Genomic DNA, 19796 nt, shown 5'->3' with positions numbered 1-19796 from the left:
GGAAAGGCAGGTGGTCTTGATGACATACATGTGGAGTATGGAAGCAATTTGGAGAGGTGGCTGTGGAGTTTTTGACCAACTTATTCAACAGAATACTAGCGGGCGAGAAGAGGCCTGAAGATTGGAGGAAAAGTGTGCTAGTTTCCATTTTTAAGAACAAAGGTGGTGTTCAGAGCAGTGGGAACTATAGAGGAATAAAGTTGATCAGCCACACAATGAGGTTATGGGAAGTAGTGGAGGCTAGACTCAGGACAGAAGTAAGTACAGGGTATCTGCGAGCAACAGTATGATTTCATGCCTAGAAAAATGACCACAGACGCATTATTTGCCTTGCCGATACTTCTGCAAAAGTACAGAGAAGGTCAGAAGGAGCTACAAAGTGTCTTTGTGGATCTAGAGAAAGCCTATGACAGAGAACCAAGAGAAGAACTGTGGTGCTGCATGCGTAAGTCTGGTGTGGCTGAGAAATGTGTTAGAATAATACAGGACATGTATGAGGGGAGCAGAACTAGTGGTGAGGTATGCCGGAGGTGTGACAGAAGAATTTACATTGGAGGCAGGGCTGCATCAGGCATCAGCTCTGAGTCCCTTCCTGTTTGCAGTGGTCATGGATAGGCTGACAGATGAGGTTAGACTGGAATCCCCTTGGACCATGATATTCTCAGATGACATTGTGATCTGCAAAGAAAGCAGGGAGCAGGTGGAGGAACTATTTCTATGATGGAGGCATGTACTGGAAAGGAGAGGAATAAAGATTAGCTGAAGTAAAATATGTGGTATGTGCATAAATGACAGGGGTGGAGGGGGAAGGGTGAAGCTCCAAGGAGAAGAGATAGTGAGGGTGGACGACATCAAATACTTGGGGTCAACAATCCAAAGCAACGGTGAGTGTGGTAAGGAAGTGAAGAAATGGGTCCAAGGAGGTTGGAACAGCTGGCGGAAGGTGTCTGGTGTGTTATGTGACAGAAAAGTCTCCGCTAGGATGAAGGAAAAAGTTTATTAAACAGTGGTGTGGTCTGCCATGTTGTACGGCATCGAGACAGTGGCCCTGAAGATACAACAGGAAGCAGAACTGGAGGTGGCAGAAATTATGTTGAAGTTCTCTCGAGGAGTGAGCAGGATGGATAAGATTAGAAATGAGCTTCATTAGAAGGACAGCCAAAGTTGGATGTTTTGGAGACAAGGTTCGAGAGCGCAGACCTTGATGGTTTGGACATGTCCAGAGCCGAGAGAGTGGGTATATTGGTAGAAGGGTGCTGAGGATGGAGCTGCCAGGCAAAAGAGGGAGAGGAAGACCTAAAAGAAGGTTTATGGATGTTGTGAGGGAAGACATGGGGGCAGTTGGTGTTAGAGAGGAAGATGCAGGAGATAGGCTTAGATGGAAAAAGATGTCACGCTGTGCCGACCCCTAACAGGACAAACCCAAAGGAAAAGAAGAAGAGAGATATTCTGTTTGGTTGCTCAGGTCTGAGAGTGACTGTGGTGTAGTGTGCCTGACAAAAGAGAAGATAATTCTGCTTTTTACCTTGCAATGAGTTACTTTTGTCGAAAGCCAAAGAGAAGAATGCACAGAAATTGATCTTAAACTGTATTATATCCATTTTATATACTTTACTTGATGGCAGCCCGGTGACACTCAAATCCCGGCCCCGCCTGTGTGGAGTTTTCATGCTCTCCCTGTGCCTGTGGGAGTTTTCTCTGGGCTTCCGGTTTCCTCCCAGATCCCAAAACATGTGTTAATTAGAGATTCTAAATTGCCCCTCGGTGTTATTGTGAGTGCGACTGTTGTCGGTCTCCATGTGCCCTGTTATTGGCTGGCACCCAGTTCAGGATGTACCTCACCTCCTGCCAGAAGATATTTAGGATAGACTCCAGCCTGCCTTGGATCCTTGTGAGGATAAGCGGCTCACAAAATGGATGGATGTTCTGAAAATACATGAGACATGTTCCAGTTTGCTTTTTGAATCGTTAAAATAAATACTGTACCACATAAAAAGTTATCTTTCTTATATTACTATAATTTTATCGATGCAATGAAACATGACTTAAATCATGGAAATTAAACTTAAAACATCATCATACAGCAGAGTAGACAAGGTGCGTCATTCTCTCCAGGATCTGCAGCAGGAAAAATAAATATTTAATCATGAATGCTCATTTGTCATTTGGATAGTGGGCTAATATAGACACAGCATGTGTTGCCTTCATCATAAGGCTTATATCTGGCCTTTTTTCCCCTTGCAGCTCCACACAGATTTGTGTTTTGGGTTTTTTTTTTGTCAAATATTGCCCTTTCAACACTTTGGGTTGCTGATCCCCGTGCTCACCTCTTGTTCACTGTGCTATTTCATAAAGTCTTTAAAATCTATGCACATGACTCAGTATGTGTGTGTGTTATGCCAATGAAAATGGGAAAAAAAGATTAATAGTTAAATTTATGAAGGCAACATTTGCAGTTTGAGGTTGTTTGACCATATCACCTGACCATGCACACACCCACACACACAGACACACACACACCCACACACACATGAACTTTTTGATAGGTATGTGTTGCTAAGTATGGAAAAGGTTGGAGGTCAATATCAACAACTAGCGTTTTCTAACAACGCGTACAAGGCATAGATGACCCAAAAAGGCAGACACAATATAGCGTAGCATACACTAAATTTGTTCGCACGAGGGCTGTGCATAGCATACAATGACAAATGGGAACTAAAGGTGCACATAACTCATTAACAGCAGCTGTGGTAGTACAAACCAAAATAGACATAAAACGGTGCACGTAAAAGCAACCTCAAACTGTAAAAACTCAAAAGTGTGAGTCACTTGCGAGCGGCAGATGAAATAGTATGAAAAAATTGAGGTAGCAAAGCGGTCGGTGTAATATACCAAACTTGAACAAGTATTGATACCACAAAAGCAAGATCAGAAAACTGAATCATGAGAAACCACCCTCCCCAGACCGCAACACCCCCTCGAACACTGCACCCCAAGGAACGCCCCCGGTGGACCACCGGCCTGGAGCAAGTGAAAGTCAGGGATTTCTGTTGGGTCCATTATCCGGACCATAGGACTCCCGGTCGACCAGACACTGGACACCCCTGTACCTCTTCCTTGAGTCCAAAAGAGACTTCACAGTATAGGCAGGCTGGCCAATGATGACAAGCAGAGGAGATCAGAAGGAATGTCATGAACCATGAAGACATGGTTGGCCGTCTCTACAGAGGAGCGCAGCATAGGAGGGGGAAGAAGTGGGCCATGTTTGAAAACATGTCCACCACATTGAGGATCACAGAGTGACGCCAAGATAATGGAAGACTCACGATTGGGCACTGATGGGAGGTCTTTGAGCAGGCAATGGTTGGGCAGGCAGCGACATATCCTTCCACATCTTGGTGAAGCCCCAGACACCAGAACCTCTGGGAAACCAAAAAACAGGTCTGACCAGCCTTCGGATAACAGGCCAACTTGGAGTCGTGCCACAATCGCAATACGTCTCAGTGTAGGTGTCAGGAACATAAAGCTTTCCGTCAGGGCATCCATCTGTGGCTTGTATGTACCTCAATGGCTTGGTCACCCATCTTTCCACCACCCACCAGAGTCCTCCCACAATACGGTCCATGGGTACAATTGTCTCAAGGGTTTGGTCCTCCGAGGAAGATTCGTGGAGCTTTATTACTTGGGCTGGGCGCTAGGTGGTGGAGAAGTCGAACCACGTCAGGAAAACGGTCAACAGGGCTTGACGGGAGTTCAGCCTGTGAGTTAAATGAAGATAGGCATGGTTCTTGTGTTCCATGAACACTTGCAATAGAACTACAGCCCCCTCCAGCCAGTGCCTCCACTCCTGCAGTGCAAGAACAATGGCCAGCAACTCCTTGTTACCAATGTAATAATGCTTCAGTAATTCAAAAGCCATGTCAGAGTCTCGATTCAACTCAAAAGCTATCTTCAAGCACATAAGCCTTATCAAGGGTTCCGCCTTACGACTAATGCTGCAAAAATGCTGCATTAAAATATTAGCAAACCCAAGAAACTGTTGCAGTTCTTTTCCAGAAGAGTGAACCGGCCAATCTACCATGGCCTGGATTTTAACTGGATCTGCTCTAAGTTTCCCATTCTCTAGAATGAATCCCAAGAACTGAAACAAGCCGGAATGGAATTCACATTTCTCTGCTTTTCATATAACCGAATTTCTAGCAGGCTTTGGAAAACCAGGTGAACATGCTGAATATGATCGTGCCGGTTACGGAGAAAATTAAAACGACATGTAGGTAGGCGAAACAAATCCGGATGATCATGTCACGAAGGAAGTCATTGATCAGGCACTGAAAAACCGCGGATGCATCAGTCAACCAAAATGACATAACGAGGAACTTGAAGTCCTCCACTTGTCTCCCTCCTTAATTCTCACCTATTCTGAATGGTGATTTCATGAAGACCACAGTAATCTAAACATAGACAGAGTCTTATCTTTCTTCTCTCTGAAGAAGAAACCAAGCCCCCACGGAAAATGATGAAGAATGTATGAGACCCAAGGCAGGAGATGAGGGCAAATATTCCTCAAGAGGTTTCTGCAGTGAAAAAATGAGTATTTGAACACCCTGCTATATTGCAAGTTCTCCCACTTAGAAATCATGGCGGTGTCTGATATTTTCATCATAGGTGCATGTCCACTGTGAGAAAGATAATCTAAAAAGAAAAATCCAGACATCACAATGTATGATTTTTTAAAATGATTTATTTGTGTGATATAGCTGCAAATAAGTATTTGAACACCTGCCTGTCAGCTAGAATTCTGACCTTCAAAGACCTGTTAGTCCGTCTTTAAAAGTCCACCTCCACTCCATGTATTATCCTGAATCAGATGCACCTGTGTGCGGTCATTAGCTGCATAAAGACACCTGTTCACCCCATACAAACAGTAAGACTCAAACTTGTAACGTGACCAAGAACAAAGAGCTGTCCAAAGACACCAGAGACAAAATTGTACAACTCCACATGGCTGGAAAGGGCTACGGAGAAATTGCCCAGCAGCTTGGTGAAAAAAGGTCCACTGTTGGAGCAATCATTAGAAAATGGAAGAAGCTAAACATGATGGTGAATTTCGATCAGAATGGAGCCCCATGCATGCTATCACCTCATGGGATCTCAATGATCCTTAGAAAGGTGAGGAATCAGCCCAGGACTACACAACAGGACTTGGTCAACGACCTGAATAGAGCTGGGACCACCGTTTCCAAGGTGACTGTTGGTAATACACGAAGACGTCATGGTTTGAAATCATACATGGCATGGAAGGTTCCCCTGCTTAAACCAGCACCCTCTTAAGTTTGCCAATGACCATTTGAATGATACAGAGGAGTCAAGGGAGAAAGTTTTGTGGTCAGATGAGACCAAAATGGAACTTTTTTGTCATAATTCCACTTACTGTGAAGACGAATGATGAGTTCCATCCCAAGAACACCATCCCTACTGTGAATCATGGGGGTGGTAGTATCATGCTTTTGGGGCGTTTTTCTGCACATGGGACAGGATGACTGCAGTGTATTAAGGAGAGGATGACCACGGCCATGTGTTGTGAGATTTTGGGGAACAACCTCTTTACCTGTCAGACCACTGAAGATAGGTCATGGCTCCGTCTTTCAACATGACAATGACCCGAAACACACAGCCAGGAAAACCAAGACGTGGCTCCGTAATAAGCATATCAAGGGTCTGGCGTGGCCTAGCCAGTCTCCAGGCCTTATCCCAATAGGAAATCTTTGGAGGGAGCTGTAACCCCCTGTTTCTCAGTGACAGTCCAGAACTCTGTCTGATCTAGAGAATATCTGTGTGGAGGAGTGGGCCAAAATCCCTCCTGCAGTGTGTGAAAACCTGGTGAACAACTACAGAAAATGTTTGATCTCTGTAACACAGCCAGGAAAACCAAGGAGGAAAATGTATAGGGGGCTAGACTCAGGACAGAAGTAAGTTTTGAAAGCAACAGTATGGTTTCATCCCTTGAAAGAGAACCACAGAAGCATTATTTGGTGCGAGGAGGCTAATGAAAAAGTACAGAGAAGGTCAGAAGGCGTTACATTGTGCCTGTGGATCTAGAGAGGTACCAAGAGAGGAACTGTGGGACTGCATGCGTCAGTCTGGTGAGGGGAGAAATATGTAAGAGCAGTACAGGACATATAAAATGGAGCCCTATGGGGGCACAAACCAGTGCAATATGTAGCCCCATCCCAAACCAAGATAAATCCTGAGTGTTCTGTCAGGAAGGGCATCCGGTGTAAAACTGTGCCAAACAAATATAAGCATTCATCTAAACAATCCAAGGGCCCAATCGTGGCCCGGGCTCACTACGCTCGCACCCGACACTAGTTAATTTGCAAGGCGTAGGTAGAAATTCAGGTAATGTAGGTCGAAGACAAAAAAGAGGAGGAAAGCGACTTAATCGGCAGAAGAAGAAGAGGCATGCACAGTCCCTCCAACTGTGTGTAGGGACTTTGAATGTTGGGACTATGACAGGAAAAGCTCAGGAGTTAGTTGACATGATGGTTAGGAGAAAGTTTGATGTATTGTACATCCAAGTGTCATAACCAGAACACTAGAGCGGACCCAAATGCACGACTCGGTGGACAGGAAGTCCTTTATTCGTTCTGATTTCGAAAGCCAGGGAGTCAGTCAGAGCGAGCAGTAGAATCAGAAACGACAGGTTTACGGGGTTGGTCAGGGAACAGGCGGAGGTCGGTACACCGGAGTTCGGAGTCAGGAATGCGGAAGCATGGATGGTGAAGATCTGGCAAAGACAGACCGTCTGCTGGGTCCTATATATACCAGGGTTAATTATTGCAGATGAGGCGCAGGTGTGCACCTCCCAATTAGCGCAGGTGTGTGGAGACCTACACAGCCAGGGCTGGACCATTGCCGGGACAGACGTGAGGTAAACCACCTCCTGAAGAACCAAGCCTGTCCTATCCGGTTAGGCTCCATGATGTCGTCCCCTTCTTCTGTGTCACACGCACCGCTTGTGTGTCATGATTACGTCCCGACCACGACCCACTCACCACCTTATATTTTTTTGGACTCTGATTTTTCAGACTTTGAGGAAGACCTTGATTTATATGACCGGCTGCCTAACTACGATTCAGATTTTGAGCGTGAATTTCCTCTCCCTATTTTTAGTCCCCGTCAGTTTGTTTCACCTCCCCGTGTCTCTTTCTCCCAAGTGTCTTCGCCCGGTAGGTCCAAGTCCTCATCTTCCAATCCTTTTGTGGGAACCTGCTTAGCCATTTACCCGGTCAGCCACGTGGCGGCCAGAGGAAACGCCCAAGCAGGGTGCCTCCTTGTACCTCCCGCTGCGCGCCGAAAAATACACCGTCCTCCACTCCTCACCGGCAACGACCAAACCAGCAGACCCGGAGCTAGTGGCGAAACTTCCAGCCCAGAGAGAGGAGGGGTCACCAAATCCTGAGATTCAGCGACTTGAGGATCACGAGGTTTTCTACCACGAAATGGGGGTGGAAATAGAGAGGCAGAGCGCCGAACTGGCGGCCCTCACGGCCAAGTTCGCTGGGGATTAGATAACCAGCCGAGCTACACCCACTTCGCGGTTGCAACAGACTCGCTGGTGACTCACGCCCATGGTACGGTGACAACTGACCCGCTCCCGAACCACACCCACGTTGCGGTGGAAACGGACTTGTAGCAGTAACAACGGAGCCGCTACCGAGCAAAGTTCACGTCGCTGTGGCAACGGATCCACCGCTGCGCCATTCCCATGTTGCGGTTGCAAGAGATTCACTGCAAGCTCACACTGCAGTAGCCACTGATCCGCTAACGAGCCAAGTTCACGTTGCAGTGGAAACACATCCACCGTCTCGCCATGCTCACGTCGCAGTTTCGATAGACGCGCTGCTGGCCGATTCTCACGCCACGATATCCATCGACTCCTTTCTGAACCGAGACCACATTGCTTGTGGCAACAGATTCACTGCCGCATCACACCTACGTTGCGGTGGCGACAGGCTTCCGGGCGACCGTCGTAGGAAAACGATGGAATTGGCGATCGAAGACAGGCCTGCCAGAGTGCCTTCAACGTGTGTTTTCCCAAAGAACAAGACTCAGAAACGAGTTGCAGAGGGCTTAAGTTCCGAGGATGAAGTGAATTCAGATAAAGATGAGGCGAACTATTTTCCTCCAGTGAAGAGGCGGAGGACTTTATCATTCCCGTCGCTCCATGCTGTTCCCAAGAATGATCTGTTATTGCCCCCGAGTGTCTGCCAGTTCGCCTCCGGGATCCCTGATTATGAGCCAGTCGGATTCTGCCTGAAGCAATCGACTTTCATTCATGGGCAAGCCCCCAGTTCAGATCTGCCAAGTCAAACACCGAAAGAGCAACAATGCAGCGTTTTGTGGCAAGGGGATTTTCAAGAGCCACTCTTCAAATCCCACATTCCTGCCCAGCAGGTGGCGATGGCTCCGCTACCGCCTCACGTTACTGTCCAGGAAGTGGTGAGAGCTCTGCAGCCGCCTCATGTTCCTGTCCAGGAGGTGGCGATGGCTCCGCAGCCGCCTCACGTTCCTGTCCAGGAGGTGGCAACGGCATCACAGTCCCCTTCGTTCCAGTACTGGCGACGACCGGCCCGCGGCAATTCCACGCCCCTGTCTCAATGGCAACAGGAGTTGAGGAGTTCAGATGGGCCACCCCGGAACTGGAAGAGCATCGGGATTGCTATGATTGTGATCATGGCGGTCATGGACGTCCACTCGAATCACCCCCTGAGGACCCTGGTGCCTGGCATCCGGGTCGGCCTCCTGACCTGTCCAGACGGACGCCTTGCTTTTGGTGGCCTGAACGGCCACCAGACATACGAGGGTTGGGCGGAGAAATATGTTAGAAAAGTACAAGACATGTATGACGGCAGCAGAACAGTGGTGAGGTGTGTCAGAAGAATTTAAGGTGGAGGTGGAACTGCATCAGGGATCCGCGCTGGGCCCCTTCCTGTTTGCAGCAGTAATGGATAGGCTGACAGATGAGGTTAGACTCAAATACCCTTGAACTACGATGTTCGGAGATTATATTGTGATCTGCAGTGAAAGCCGGTAACAGGAACAATTAGAAGGATGAATGCATGCACTGGAAAGGAGAGGAATGAAGATTAGCCAAAGTAAAACAGAATATATGTGCATGAATGTGAGGGGCGGAGGAGGAGGAGTGAAGCTCCAGGGAGAAGAGATAGCAAGTGTGGATGACTTCATATACTTGGGGTCAACAATCGAGAGCAATGGAGTGTGTGGTAAAGAAGTGAAGAAACGGGTCCAAACGGTGCAGTGAAAGCGGGGAGCAGGCGAAGGAACAATTAGAAAGATGGGGGCATGCACTGGAAAGGAGAGGAATGAAGATTAGCCCAAGTACAACGGGATATATGTGTGTGAATGAGATGGGTGGAGGGGTATGAGTGAGGCTCCAGGGAGAAGAGATATCGAGAGTGGACGACTTCAAATACTTGAGGTCAACAATCCAGAGCAATCGTGAGTGTAGTAAGAAAGTGAAGAAACGGGTCCAAGCAGGTTGGAACAGTTGGCGGAAGGTGTCTGGTGTGTTATGTGACAGAAGAGTCTCTGCTAGGATGAAGGGCAAAGTTTATAAAACAGTGGTGAGGCCGGCCATGATGTGTGGATTAGAGATGGTGGCACTGGAGAAAGGTAGCAGAACTGGAGGTTGCAGAAATGAAGATGCTGAGGCTCTCGCCTGGAGTGAACAGGTTGGAGAGGATTAGAAACAAGCTCATTAGAGGGACAGCCAAAGTTGGATGGTTTTGAGACAAGGTTCGAGAGCCCAGACTACGATGGTTTGGACATGTCCAGAGGCGAGAGAGTGGGTATATTGGTAGAAGGGTGCTGAGGATGGAGCTGCCAGGCAAAAGAGGGAGAGGAAGACCTAAAAGAAGGTTTATGGATGTTGTGAGGGAGGACATGAGGACAGTGGGTGTTAAAAAGAACATGCATGAGATAGGCTTAGATGGAAAAAGATGACACGCTGTGGTGACCCCTAACAGGACAGGCCGAAAGGAAAAGAAGAATGTATAATGTCATTAGCGACTATTCCCCACAAGTAGGATGTGACCTAGAGTTGAAGGAGAAATTCTGAAAGGAATTAGATGAAGTGGTTCTGAGCATCCCAGACAGAAAAAGAGTTGTGATTGGTGCAAATTGTAATGGAGATGTTGGTGAAGGAACCGGGCGATGAAAAAGTCATGGTTAAGTATGGCATCCAGGAAGGAAATTTTGAGGAACAGATGGTGGTGGACTTTGCAGAAAGGATGGAAATGGCAGTAGTGAATACTTTTTTCCAGAAGCGGCATGAATGTAGGGTGACCTAAAAGAGCGCAGAGCAGAGAACCATGTAGTGGAAGCTGAGAAAGGAAGAATGAAGAATGCGACTTGTGGAAAGACAGGCTCTCAATTGACAGGAGGAGCTCCCACAAAACCGGACTACTAAAGGCAAGGTGATCAGAGAGACAGGCAGGAGAGTACCTGGTGTCTTCTGGTCGGAAAGGGGGAAAGAAGACTTGGTGGTGGAACCCCAAAATACAGGAACTCATAGAAAGAAAGAGATTAGCGAAGAAGTGGGACACCGAGAGGACTGAGGAGAGGCGAAAGGAATACATTGAGATGCAACATAGGGCAATGGTCGAGGTGGTGAAGGCTAAACAAGAGGCATATGACGACATGTACACCAGGTTAGACACAAAAGAAGAAGAAAAGGATCTCTACGGGTTTCCAAGACAGAGGGATAGAGATGGGAAGGATATGCAGCTGGGTGATTAAGGATAGAGATAGAAATGTGTTGCCTGGTCATCGTCGTGTGCGAACTAGATGGAAAGAGCCACACAAGTAGGTACAGTATCTGAGAGCAACAATATGGTTTCATGCCTTGAAAAAGTACCTCAGATGCATTATTTGCCTTGAGGATGTTAATGGGAAAGTACAGAAAATGTCAGAAGGAGCTTCATTGTGTCTTTGTGGATCGAGAGAAAGACTATGACAGAATACCAAGAGACAAACTGTGGTACTGCATGCGTATGTCTGATGTGGCTGAGAAATCTGTTAGAATAATACAGTATGGATGAGGGCAGCAGAACAGTGGTGAGATCTGCTGTAGGTGTGACAGAAGAATTTACTGCGGAGGCGGGACTGCCTCAGGGATCATCTTTGAGCCCCTTTCTGTTTGCAGTGGTAGTGAGGAGTAAGGATCCAGGGAGATGAAATAGCAAGGGTGGACTACTTGAAATACAGACAGTTGCACTGAAGAGACAGGGAGCAGAGCTGGAGGCTATAAAAATGAAGATGACAAGTTCTCTCTAGGAGTGAGTAGTTTTGGTAGGATTAGAAATTAGCACATTAGATGGATAGCCAATGCTAGATGTTCTGGGGACAAAGTTAGAGAGAGCAGAATTTGATGGTTTAGATACATCCATAGAGAAAGAGTGCATATATTGATAGAAAGCTGATGAGGATGGAGCTGCCAGGAAAGAGCTAAAGGAAGACCAAAGAGAACATTGATGGATGTTGTGATGGAATACATGAAGGGAGCTTTTGTCAGAGAGGAAGATGCAGGAGATAGGCTTCCATGGAAAAAGATGACACGCTGTGGTGACCCCAAATGGCACGTGCCGAAGGGAAAAGAATCAAACGATTAATTCGTTCGTTCGTTCGTTCGTTCGTTCATTCATTCATTCATTCATTCATTCATTCATTCATTCATTCATTCATTCATTCATTCATTCATTCATTCATTCATTCATCATAGCGGGAGATTTTTTTCTCTCAATAAAACTAGCTTTAAACCAGCTTTACAATAAGTCTATAACATAGCAAAATGTGGAAAATATGAAAGGGGGGGGGATACTTTCTAGTGGCACGATATGTCCACAGGTGTGAGGAAGAAAAAGACAGGCATTGGTTTGGAAACAGAAGATAAAAGAAAGGGTACAGGGGAGGGGAAAGAAAAAAAACAAGGTGATGAACTGGGTTTTGTAATCGCCGTATGGTGGTGTTGTGCCGTCTCTATGGTGACTGGCACAAAGGCTCATGGTTGGCCATTGATGGCCAAATGTATTCTTCATAGTGCTTTTGTTAATTGTTGTCTGCCCAGCTCCCACTTCCTGCTGGGGCCCAGCACAAAGCAAGAAACAGGAGGGATTAGAAATGGCACATCAACTATCCCCAAGCACAGTCAACCTCTCTCTACCTTGTTCTCATTGGAATCTCTCCTTTTTTCCATCTCTGTGTCCCCATTGAACTGCATCCCTTTTTATTCTATCATCACCATAGGCACTCCCATGACCTGACTCATTCTTTGTCTTTCTTCAATGCGATGAGGTCTTCACTACTTTTCAGTCTGCTCTGAAAGTGTGTTTTTCTTGTATTCCTGCCTTCACAGCTGACTATTCCCTTAAATGAGTGGCTGTTCAAACAGTCCATACAAAGAGAGGCATGTTTTTGAAATACATTTTTCACCACTGATAGTTTTGCTTTTAAAGGGGACAAAGGGGACACAAATTGTTTGGTCTCGAGGGAGCCTGCCTTCCTAACAAGAAATGAAATTAATCAAGACTGTATAATCTTTTATCCATCTATCCATCCATTATCTGAGCCGCTTATCCTCACGTGGGTTGCATATGTACTGGAGTCAATCCCAGCTGCCATTGGGCAGAAGGCAGGGTACAAGCTGAACTGGTTGCCAGCCAATCACAGGGCACACGCAAACAGACAACAGTCGTGCTCACAATCACACCTAGGGGCAATTTAGAGTGTCCAATTAATGCATGTTTTTGGGATGTGGGAGGAAACAGGAGTTGCCAGAGAAAACCCATGCAGGCACCGGTAGAACATGCAAACTCCATACAGGCGGGGCCTGATTGAACCCCAGTCCTCAGAACTGTGAGGCCAACACGTCACAGCTGTTCCACCATGCCTCCCACATTCAAATCCATCCATCCATCCATCCATCCATCCATCCATCCATCCATCATCCATCCATCCATCCATCCATCCATCCATTCATCCATCCATCCATCCATCCATCCATCCATCCATCCATCCATCCATATTCTTAGCCGCTTATCCTCACAAGAGTCGCTGGGAGTGCTGTAGCCTATCCCAGCTGTCATTGGGCAGGAGGCAGGAGGCACCCTGAACTGGTTGCCAGCCAATCGCAGGGCACACAGAGACAGACAACAGTCACACTCACAATCATACCTAGGAACAATTTTGAGTGTCCAATTAATGTTGCATGTTTTTGGGATGTGGGAGGAAACCGGAGTCCCCGGAGAAAACCCATGCAGCCATGGGGAGAACATGCAAACTCCACACAGGCGGGTCCTGGATTGAAGCCGGGACCTCAGAACTGTGAGGCCAGCGCTTTATAGCTGATCCACCGTGTTGCCTGCATTCAAATTCCAAAAAATAAAACATTTGAAAATAGAAAAGTATTATTTAAACAGCTTACACTGTACGAAATATAATTGAAAAGCGCAAGTACTCTAAAACTCATGAGAAAAAAGTTTTTGAACCTGGATTTGAAAACATTCATACTTGGGGCTGACGTCACCTCTGTTGGCAATATATTAAATTTTTTGCAGCATGATAGCTAAATGGTGGTTCAGCATGTTTCCTTTGGACTCTGCCACTATTTGACCTGAGTCAGTCGATCTCAAAGTTCTACTGGGTTTGTATTACAGTAGCCTTTATTTCATACATTCAGGACCCAAAGTGAGTGTGCTAAGGAAGTGAAGAAACGGGTCCAAGCAGGTTGGAACAGCTGGCGGAAGGTGTCTGGTGTGTTATGTGACAGAAGAGTCTCTGCTAGGATGGAGGGCAAAGTTTATAAAACAGTGGTGAGGCCGGTCATGATGTGTGGATTAGAGACGATGGCACTGAAGAGACAAAAGGAAGCAGAACTGGAGGTGGCAGAAATTAATACGTTCAGGTCCTCGCTCGGAGTGAGCAGGTTAGACAGGATTAATGGGAGCTAATAGCCTAATACTAATTAGAAAGACAGCCAAAGTTGGATGTTTTAGGAGACAAGGTTCGAGAGAGCAGACTTTGATGGTTTGGACATGTGCAGAGGTGAGAGAGTGAGTATATTGGGAGAAGGGTGCTGAGGATGGAGATGCAGGGGAAAAGAGCAAGAGGAAGGCCAAAGAAAAGGTTAATGGATGTTGTGAGGGAAGACATGAGGACAGTGGGTGTTAGAGAGGAAGACGCACAAGATAGGCTTAGATGGAAAAAGATGACACGCTGTGTCGACCCCTAACAGGACAGGCCAAAAGGAAAAGAAGAAGAAGGGCCTAAACCATTTAGTGATTTATAGACCAGTAGCAGAACTTTGAAATCTATTCTCAAGCTAACTGAAAGCCAGTGTAAATATTTTAGAATTGGAGTTATGTGCTTTGAACTCCTTTTTTTGTGGTCAGAACCTGAGCTGCAGCATTCTGAATGAGCTGCAGCTGTTTAATGCCGACAGGGAGTCCAGACAGAAGACCATTACAATAGTAAAGGCAGAAGCAACAGACTGGACTACTCCCCGTTTGAATGGGGAGGGAGGCCACCCTCTTGTCCACCAGAGGAAACAACAACGGACAGGGAACACTGGGGGACAAGAAATATGCCCACAGCTTCCCATCACTTCTTATAGTTGGCAACTCCAGACTGAAGAGAGTCAACCCCATCAAAGAGGACAGGTACAAGCCCGAAGCTGTGTGCTAAGACAAGCCCAACTAGATCGAATTAATCATAACACCTCAGTCTTGAACACCAGCTCAGGTTCCTTCGTTCCAACAGAGGGGACATTCCATGTCCTTTGAACCAGTTTCTGTACCTACCCATTGGAGTGTCAAGCTACACACCTTAGGTTTACAACCCAGCATACTCTGCTCCTGACCCCCATTCACCCTACCACAAGTAGTAAGCCCATTGGAAGGGACCCACATTATCTGTTCAGGCTGTAGAAGACAGGGCCCTACGCATGCAGACCATGGCCACCATGTGCTCACCATCTAGCCCCAACACCAGGCTGGTTTCAGAGGAGGATCTGGTGACCTGTGTCAAAATGAGGGAAAAATGTGTCTGTTCATGATCATCTTTAATGATATTTACCCTTGGTTACCATGTCAGGGCCATAGATATATTAGAATATAACATTGGAAAGTTGTTTCACTTCACTACTCCATCTCTAGTCACCTCCCTTCTGGCGATATCAGTGCCCGTTGCAGGTGTAGACATGTAAGACACTAGGTGGCTTTCCTGTAATCACGTTGAAGAAGCATCTTTGCCATTTTCAGCATGTCTTGTTCACCGGTGAATAAAAACATCCATCCGTCCCTCCATTCTCTGACCCACTTATCTACACAAGGGTTGCAGGAGTGCTTTAGCCTCTCCCAGCTATCATCGGGCAGCTGGCAGGGTACACCCTGAACTGGTTGCCTGCCAATCGCAGGGCACATAGAGACAAACAACCATGCACACTCACAAGGGCAATTTAGAGTCCTCAATTTAATGCATGTTTGTGTGAGAGGAAACTGGAGTGCACAGAGAAAACACACACAGGCACAGGGAGAACAGCCAAAAACTCCCGGGGCTCAACCCCAAAGATGGTGTCGGGAGATGGGTGAAAGTTCTAGAATGTTAACCATCACTCCAGCCATCTACCAGTCGTGGCTTTATGGCAGAGTGGCCCAACAGAAACCTCTCCTCAGTCCAAGGCACACAAACGTCTGCAGGGTGTTTGAAAAATAACATCTGAAGGACTCCTAGATGGTGCGAAATAAGATTCTCTGCTCTGATGAGACCAATATAGAACTTTTCGGCCTTAATTCTATGAGGTCTGTGGGGAAAATAAAGCACTGCTCATAATCTGTTGAATATAGTCCCAATAGTGAAGTATGGGGGTGGCAGCATTATGCTGTGGGGTTGTTTTTCAGCTGCAACTCCATGGCTGTTCTCTTAGGTCCAGGCAGAGCCCTAATTTACAGCCAATTGAGCAACTCTGCAGGGGTCTGAAAATGGCTGTCCATCAATGTCCATCAAAATGTGTTACCTTCTTGACTGCCTTATTTGGCTCCACTTATTTATGTGAGTCAGCCTTTTGCCACATGTCAGCAGTCAACAGCTACAGTCCAGACAACATTCGTTGGTGCTGAGCCGTGTCAGCAGCCCAGAATTTCAACTCACTGGTAGTTCTCTGTGCTCTTAAACCAGAGATATGGTCGTGACACCCATTGCCCCCCAAAATGATAGATCCCAGGTCTGAATTGGACACGAATAGGCACCCTGAATAGAATCAATAAATAACAGAAGGTGAATGTATTGATGAATTAGCCCAAAATATAAAGTGGGTCCCAAAAGGTATTCAGACCCCATACATTTTTCACTCTTTGTAATATTGTAGCCATTTGATAAAGTCATTTAAGTTCCTTTTTCCTCATTAATGGACACACAGAACCCAATATTTACAGAAAATATGGGAATTGTTGAAATTCTTGCAATAGATTAAAACAGAAAGTCGAAAATGTCACACAGCCATAAATATTCAGAACCTTTGCTCAGTATTCAGAGAAGCACCTTTTTGAGCAGGTTGGTTGGTGAACATTGATGGACAGCCATTTTCAGACCCCTGCAGAGTTGCTCAATTGGCTGTAAGTTAGGGCTCTGCCTGGACCTAAGAGAACAGCCATGGAGTTGCAGCTGAAAAACAACCCCACAGCATAATGCTGCCACCCCCATACTTCACTATTGGGACTATATTCGACAGATGATGAGCAGTGCCTTATTTTCCCCACAGACCTCATAGAATTAAGGCCAAAAAGTTCTATATTGGTCTCATCAGAGCAGAGAATCTTATTTCGTACCATCTTGGAGTCCTTCAGATGTTATTTTGCAAACACCCTACAGATTTTCGGGTGTCTTTGGCTGAGGAGAGGTTTCTGTCAGGCCATTCTGCCATAAAGCCACGACTGGTAGATGGCTGCAGTGATGACTACTGTTAGGTTTAAACCCAACCACTGGATGAATTTCGCAAATGAAGAGACAAGAGAGGTCTTCAATTTGACTCTAGAGGAGAAACGGGTTTGACTGACCAGCTGCAACGCCAACACCCGTTCTGAGTCAGTCTCACCAGTGTCCCACTTTTGATTAGGTTCTCAAAACAAAAAGGTCACAAGATTATAAAGCAAATGAAGGAACAGATGACATTACCAATACAAAGACAAATACTAAGATAAACATTACAATGGTAAATGCCAATACAGACGTGAATACTAAGGAAACATTTATAACAATGTTGTTGAGGAGTATCTGCTCAGCAAATTGGGTGTATGACTCCTCAAGGCGTCGCTGGGTTATAGTCCAGGTCACACAGCCGCTCGGAAGGAGAACAATGCCAGAGGAGAAGAATAGAACAATACCAAAACAAAACAATAGAAAAGAAAGAATAATAAAGACAAATACCTGATAAAAGAATGGATCTAACAATTAACATTCTAGAACTTTTGCCCATCTCCCATCAGCCCATCAGGGGCTGAGCCCAAGGAGTTTGCATGTGCCTGTGTGGGTTTTTTCTGTGCACTCCAGTTTTCTCTCACATCCCCAAAAATGCATTAATTGGGGACTCTAAATTGCCCTTAGGTATGATTCAGTCCAGCAGCACTTCTCCCACATCTCGGGAGAGACGGGGGACATTGAGTGTTGAGTGTTGAAATGCCAAAACCTGCTCAACAGCAGCAGTGGTTGCAGGTGTTACACGCCAGCTGTTCTTTGTCAGGGGACCTATCTCTGGACGAAAATCCTTCTGTGACACAGGAGTCACAAGGAGTGTACTGCTTGTCATAGCAAGTGACACTGCCAGAGCCACAAGTGGCATGCTCCTATGTCCGCAAATGCCACTTTTGCTCAGTCTCTTGACAGAAAGAGTGTGGTCCTGTGCTTCAGGGAATGGCATTTTACATGTTAAAAAGGAAAATTGTCACATTTCCCTCTTAGGTTGTGTAGACCAAACAGCAAGAGTTGGTTCTGTTACGATTGGGACAAAGGAATGACAATGTGACACAGTAAAGAGAAGAGGAAAAATTTGAGAATAACCAGTATTGCGTGTTCATTCTCTTGATGTGTACTGTAGCTGTTTATGACACAAAGAAAAAAAATTTTGCTTTGGAAAATCCACATACAGCTGCAAATAAGTATTTGAACATCCGTCTATCAGCTACAATTCCGACCCTCAAAGACCTGTTAGTCCACCTTTAAAAGTCCACCTCCACTCCATGTATTATCCTGAATCACATCCACCTGTGTGAGGTCGTTAGCTGTATAAAGACACCTGTCCACCCCATACAACTGTCCAGTAAGACTCAAACTTGTAACATGGCCAAGACCAAAAAGCTTGTCTAAAGACATCAGAGACAAAATTGTACAACTCGACGTGGCTGGAAAAGGCTACAGAGAAATTCCCAAGTAGTCTGGTGAAAAAAGGTCCATAGTTGGAGCAATCATTAGAAAATGGAAGAAGCTAAACATGACGATCCATCTCAATCGGAGTGGAGCCCCATGCAAGATATCACAGATGTCAATGACCTGAAAAGAGTTGTGACCACCGTTTCCAAGGTGACTGTTGGTAATACACTAAGACGTCTTGGTTTGAAATCATGCATGGCATGAAAGGTTCCCCTGCTTAAACCAGCACATGTCAAGGCCAATCTTAAATTTGCCAATGACCATTGGGATGATACGGAGGAGTCATGGCAGAAGGTTTAGTGGTCAGATGAGACCATAAGGGAACTTTTTGGTCATAATTCAACTAACTGTGTTTGGAGGAAGACAAATGATGAGTTCCATCATAAGTACACCATCCCTACTGTGAAGCATGGGGGTGGTAGCATCATGCTTTGGGGGTGTTTTTCTGCACATGGGACTGGACAGCACTGAATTAAGGAGAGGATGACAACGGCCATGTATTGTGAGATTTTGCGGAACAACCTCTTTTCCTCAGTCAGAGCATTGAAGATGGATCGTGGCTGGGTCTTTCAATATGACAATGACCCAAAATACACAGCCAGGAAACCCAAGGAGTGGGTCCGTAAGAAACATATCAAAGTTCTGGCGTGGCCTAGCCACTCTCTAGACCTAAACCCAATAGAAAATCTTTGGAGGGAGCTGAAACTCTGCGTTTCTCAGCGACAGCCCAGAAACCTGTTTGATCCAGAGAAGATCTGTGTGGAGGAGTGGGCCAAAATCCCTCCTGCAGTGTGTGCAAACCTGGTGAAGAACTACAGGAAACCTCTGTAAATTACAAACAAAGGCTACTGTACCAAATATTAACATTGGTTTGCTCAGATGTTCAAATACTGATTTGCAGCTATATCACACAAATAAATCATTTAAAAATCATACATTGTGATTTCTGGATTTTTCTTTTTAGATTATCTCTCTCACAGTGGACATGCACCTACAATGAAAATTTCTAAGTGGGAATATAGCAGGGTGTTCAAATACTTATTTTCTTCACTGTATATTTTTCTAATTTAAAAACATGCAGATGCGGTGCAGCACATCAACACCAAAACTGTAGCGTGCATTTTACGACTGGTAGTTTTGTAAACTGGGTTGGCAAGGTGACTGACTGGTTAGGACCTCAACCTCACAGTTCTGAGGTCCCAGGTTCAAATCTGGCCTCACCCGTCTTGATTTTTCATGTTCTCCCTGTGCCTATGTGCGTTTTCTCCGGGTCCTCCGGTTTTCTCTCACATCCC

This window comes from Syngnathoides biaculeatus, chromosome 10 (assembly GCF_019802595.1).
Source record: "Syngnathoides biaculeatus isolate LvHL_M chromosome 10, ASM1980259v1, whole genome shotgun sequence".
In the NCBI taxonomy this organism is placed as follows: Eukaryota; Metazoa; Chordata; class Actinopteri; order Syngnathiformes; family Syngnathidae; genus Syngnathoides; species Syngnathoides biaculeatus.
Note: the sequence above shows the minus strand (reverse complement) of the source record.